Source organism: Calidris pugnax, unplaced genomic scaffold (assembly GCF_001431845.1).
Source record: "Calidris pugnax isolate Ruff unplaced genomic scaffold, ASM143184v1 scaffold310, whole genome shotgun sequence".
Taxonomy (NCBI): domain Eukaryota; kingdom Metazoa; phylum Chordata; class Aves; order Charadriiformes; family Scolopacidae; genus Calidris; species Calidris pugnax.
Window position 1 is genome coordinate 11,851 of NW_015091031.1, and position 5,836 is coordinate 17,686.

At 40.2% G+C, this 5,836-nt stretch overlaps 1 protein-coding gene across 1 annotated transcript in view; it reads right to left on the bottom strand.

Annotated features, from left to right (window-relative positions):
• LOC106896268 overlaps positions 1–5,836 on the bottom strand; it is a gene marked incomplete at both ends in the record, with an annotated part of 27,995 nt that overhangs the window by 10,852 nt on the left and 11,307 nt on the right. The gene's annotated exons all lie outside the window — the stretch shown is intronic.

Here is a 5,836-nt window from a genome sequence, read left to right on the forward strand (position 1 = left end):
GAATCCCTCCAGTACCCTCCAGTGGCTCCCAGTACCCCCCAGTACGCCGGCCCAGTGCTCCCAGTACCCCCCAGTACGCTCCAGTATCTCCCAGTACCCCAGCCCAGTGCTCCCAGTACCCCCCAGTACACTCTAGTAGCTCCCAGTGAACATTTTTTTGGTTTGGTTTGTCCAATTTTTCTTACACTTTGTCCATTTTGGGGGGTTTTTTTGGTGCCTTTTTTTTTTTTTTACAGTTTATCCTTTTTTGGGTTTTGTTTTTTTTTTCCATTTTTTTAATATTTCATCCTTTTTTTGTATTTTTTTTTATCCTTTTTTTCCTCATTTTATTCAGATACTTTTTTTGGTCTTTTTGTCCATTTTTTTTTACATTTTGTCCATTTTTTAAGGTTTTTTTTGGTCTTTTTTTTAATTTTTTGTTTTCTGTCCAGTTTTTTCTTGGCTGTTTTTTTTTCATTTTTTCTTTATTTTTTTATTTTAATTTTTAAATTATTTTTTCTTTTTTAAAATGAAAATTTTAATTTTAAATTTTTTTGGGGGGGAGAGGGGGATTCCACAGGATTTTTTTTGTCCAGATTTTTTTGTTTGATAGTTTTTTATCCAGTTTTTTGAGTTTTGCCTGGATTTTTTAATTTTTTTTTTGCCTGGGTTGTTTTTCACTTTGTTTTGAGGGGTTTTTCCCCAGGATTTTGTTTGGTTTGTCCACTTTTTCCACCTTTCCTCCATCTTTTCCACCTTTTATCCTCTTTTCCTCCACCTTTTATCCTCTTTTTTCCCACCTTTTATCCTCTTTTCCTTCACTTTTTTCACCTTTCATCCCCTTTTTCCCTTTTATCCACCTTTTCCCCACTTTTTTTCACCTTTTATCCCACATTTTTTCCACCTTTCCTTCACCTTTTCCACCTTTAAACACTTTTTTCCCCACCTTTCCTCCACCTTTTTCGCTTTTTATCCACTTTTTCCACTTTTTATCCACTTTTCCCCACCTTTCCTCCACTTTTTCCACCTTTTTCCACATTTCCTCCACCTTTATCCACTTTTCCCACCTTTTATCCCCATTTTTCCCACCTTCCCTCCACTTTTCCCACATTTCCTCCACCTTTTATCCCTTTTTCCACCTTTTCCACCCTTTATCCCATTTTTCCACCTTTTATCAACTATTTTCTCACCTTCCATCCACTTTTCCCCTTTCCCCCACCATCTATCCATGTTTTCCACGTTTTTCCCAACTTTCCTTCACCTTTTTTCCACCTTTCCTCCTTTTTTCTACATTTCCTCCACTTTTTCTACCTTCCATCCACTTTTTCAACCTTTTATTCCTTTTTCCACCTTTTATCCACTCTTTTCCCACCTTTCCTCCACTTTTTTCCACCTTTTTCCACATTTCCTCCACCATTTATCCACTTTTCCATCTTTTCTCCACTTGTTTCCCACGTTTTATCCCCTTTTTCCACCTTTCCTCCACTTTTCCCCACCTTCCATCCACTTTTTCCACTTTTCCTCCCTTTCCCCACTTTTTCTCCACTTTTTCCCAAATTTCCTCCACTTTTTATCCCTTTTTCCACCTTTTCCACCCTTTATCCCATTTTTCCACCTTTTATCAACTACGTCCCACATTTAACCACTTTTTCCACCTTTTATCCCCTTTTTCCCACCTTTCCTTCACTTTTTATCCACTTTTTCCTCCTTTTATCCACTTTTTCCCACCTTTCCTCCACTTTTTATCCCTTTTTCCACCTTTTCCACCCTTTATCCCATTTTTCCACCTTTTATCAACTACTTCCCACATTTAACCACTTTTTCCACCTTTTATCCACTTTTTCCCACCTTTCCTTCACTTTTTATCCACTTTTTCCACCTTTTATCCACTTTCCCCCCACATTTCCTTCACCTTTTATCCACTTTTTCCACCTTTCCTCCTATTTTTTCTACATTTCCTCCACTTTTTCCACCCTCCATCCTTTTTTTTCCTTTTCCCGCTTTTCATCCACTTTTTTCCACCTTTTATCCCCCTTTTTCCACCTTTTATCCAATCTTTTCCCACCTTTCCTCATTTTTTCCACCTTTTTTCCCCATTTCCTCCACCTTTATCCACTTTTCCCACCATTTATCCACCTTTTATCCAAATTTTCCACCTTCTATCCCCTTTTCTCCCCACCTTCTATCCACTTTTCCACCTTTTATCCACTTGCTTCCCACTTTTTCCACCTTTTATCCCCCTTTTTCCATCTTTCCTCCATCTTCTACCCACTTTTTTCCATATTTCTTCCACCTTTTATCCCTTTTTCCACCTTTTACTCACTCTTTTCCACTTTTTCCCTACTTTTTTCCACCTTTCTTCCACCTTTTATCCACCCTTTCCCCTTCCTCCACCTTTTATCCACTTTTTTCTTCCCACCTTTCCTGGACTTTTTATCCACTTTTCTCCCAACTTTTACCCATTTTTTTCAACCTTTCATCCACCTTTTATCCATTTTCACCTTTTATCCACTTTTCCCATCCTTTATCCATCTTTTCTCACCCTTTATCCACTTTTATCCACTTTTCCCACCCTTTATCCACTTTTATCCACCTTTCCTCCACTTTTCCCACCTTTTATCCACTTTTTCCCCCTTTCCCCACCTTTTATCCACTTTTTACCCTTCCTCCACCTTTTATACACTTTTTTCTTCCCACCTTTCCTCCACCCTTTATCCACTTTTTCCCACCTTCTATCCACTTTTCCCCAACTTTTATCCACTTTTCCCACCTTATATCCAATTTTTCCACTTTTTCCACCCTTTATCCACTTTTTCCACCTTTCAACCACTTTTTTCCACCCCTTGTTCACCTTTTAGCCACTTTCCCCACTCTTTATCCACTTTTTTCCACCCTTTGTCCACTTTTTATCCACTTTTCCCCACTCTTTATCCACTTTTTTCCACCCTTTGTCCACTTTTTATCCAGTTTTCCCCTTTATCCACTTTTTCCCACCTTTTATCCACTTTCCCCACCCTTTATCCACTTTTTTCCGCCTTTTATCCACCTTTTATCTGCTTTCCCCACCCTTTATCCACTTTCCCCACCTGTCAGCCACTTTTTTCCACCCTTTGTCCACTCTTTATCCACTTTTCTCACCCTTCATCACCTTTTTCCACCTTTTATCCACTTTTTCCACCCTTTGTCCACTTTTTCCACCCTTTGTCCACTTTTTCCCACCTTTTATCCCCTTTTTATCCCCTTTTCCCACCCTTTATCCACCTTTTATCTGCTTTTCCCACTTTTTATCCACTTTTTTCCACCTTTTTTCCCCTTTTTTATCCACTTTTTCCACGCTTTGTCCACTTTTCCCACCTTTCATCCCTTTTTTTCCACCTTTTGTCCACCTTTTATCCACTTTTCCCACCCTTTATCCACTTTTTTCCACCTTTTACCCCCTTTTTATCCACTTTTTCCACCTTTTATCCACCTTTTTATCCACTTTGTCCACCCTTTGTCCCCTTTTGATCCACCTTCCCCACCCTTCCTCCACTTCCCTTCCCTCTTCATCCTTTTTATTATTACTACTTTCATTTTTTTATTATTTTTTTTCCAACTCCCCCTCCCTCCTCCCTTTCCCTTCCCCCTCCCCTCTATCCCCCATCCCACCTTTCCCCCACCCTTCATCCACTTTTTTCCACCTTTTATCCACTTTTTACCCACTTTCCCCACCCTTTATCCACTTTCCCCACCTTTCAACCACTTTTTTCCACACTTTACCCACCTTTTATCCACTTTTCCCACCCTTTATCCACTTTTTATCCACTTTCCCCTCCCTTTATCCACCTTTTATCCACTTTTTCCACCCTTTGTTCACCTTTTAGCCACTTTTCCCACCCTTCATCCACTTTTTTCCACCCTTTATCCCCTTTTCCCCACCTTTTATCCACTTTTTTCCACCCTTTATCTACTTTTTATCCACTTTCCCCACCCTTTATCCACTTTTCCCCACCTTTTATCCATTTTTTCCACCCTTTGTTCATCTTTTAGCCACTTTTTTCCACCCTTTATCCACTTTTTATCCACTTTTTCCACCCTTTGTCTGCTTTTCCCACCCTTTATCCACCTTTTATCTGCTTTTCCGACTTTTTATCCACTTTCTTCCACCCTTTATCCACTTTTTTCTACCTTTTATCCCCTTTTTATCCACTTTCCCCACCCTCTATCCACTTTCCCCATCTTTCAACCACTTTTTTCCACCCTTTGTTCACTTTTTATCCACTTTTCCCATCCTTTATCCACTTTTCCCACCCTTTATCCACCTTTTATCTGCTTTTCCCACTTTTTATCCACTTTTTTCCACCCTTTGTCCACCTTTTATCCACTTTTCCCCACCTTTTATCCACTTTTTCCACCCTTTGTTCCCCTTTTAGCCACTTTTCCCACCCTTTATCCACTTTTTTCCACCCTTTGTCCACTTTTTCCACCCTTTGTCCACTTTTTCCCACCTTTTATCCCCTTTTTATCCCCTTTTCCCACCCTTTATCCACCTTTTATCTGCTTTTCCCACTTTTTATCCACTTTTTTCCACCTTTTTTCCCCTTTTTTATCCACTTTTTCCACGCTTTGTCCACTTTTCCCACCTTTCATCCCTTTTTTTCCACCTTTTGTCCACCTTTTATCCACTTTTCCCACCCTTTATCCACTTTTTTCCACCTTTTACCCCCTTTTTATCCACTTTTTCCACCTTTTATCCCTTTTTTTCACAGGCATTCCAGCAACAGATAATGACCACCATGACCACTGAACAGAAATGAGAAGATGCAATAAAACCCAGTCTTCTGCCCTTCCTCAATTCCCTATGAACACATCATAGACACAAATGCTTATTTTTTCCATCCTTGATGCCACCCAGCACTCCATTCACAGTGAATGCCACAGTATTTGCTTTCATCAATCATGCCTCCTCTTCCCCTTTTGATCCACCTTCCCCCCCCTTCCTCCACTTCCCTTCCCTCTTCATCCTTTTTATTATTACTACTTTCATTTTTTTATTATTTTTTTTCCAACTCCCCCTCCCTCCTCCCTTTCCCTTCCCCCTCCCCTCTATCCCCCATCCCACCTTTCCCCCACCCTTCATCCACTTTTTTCCACCTTTTATCCACTTTTTACCCACTTTCCCCACCCTTTATCCACTTTCCCCACCTTTCAACCACTTTTTTCCACACTTTACCCACCTTTTATCCACTTTTCCCACCCTTTATCCACTTTTTATCCACTTTCCCCTCCCTTTATCCACCTTTTATCCACTTTTTCCACCCTTTGTTCACCTTTTAGCCACTTTTCCCACCCTTCATCCACTTTTTTCCACCCTTTATCCCCTTTTCCCCACCTTTTATCCACTTTTTTCCACCCTTTATCTACTTTTTATCCACTTTCCCCACCCTTTATCCACTTTTCCCCACCTTTTATCCATTTTTTCCACCCTTTGTTCATCTTTTAGCCACTTTTTTCCACCCTTTATCCACTTTTTATCCACTTTTTCCACCCTTTGTCTGCTTTTCCCACCCTTTATCCACCTTTTATCTGCTTTTCCGACTTTTTATCCACTTTCTTCCACCCTTTATCCACTTTTTTCTACCTTTTATCCCCTTTTTATCCACTTTCCCCCTTTTTCCACCCTTTATCCACCTTTTTCCACCCTTTATCCACCTTTTTATGCACTTTTTCCACTGTTTGTCCACTTTTGATCCACCTTCCCCACCCTTCCTCCACTTCCCTTCCCTCTTCATCCTTTTTATTATTACTACTTTCATTTTTTTATTATTTTTTTTCCAACTCCCCCTCCCTCCTCCCTTTCCCTTTCCCCTCCCCCCTC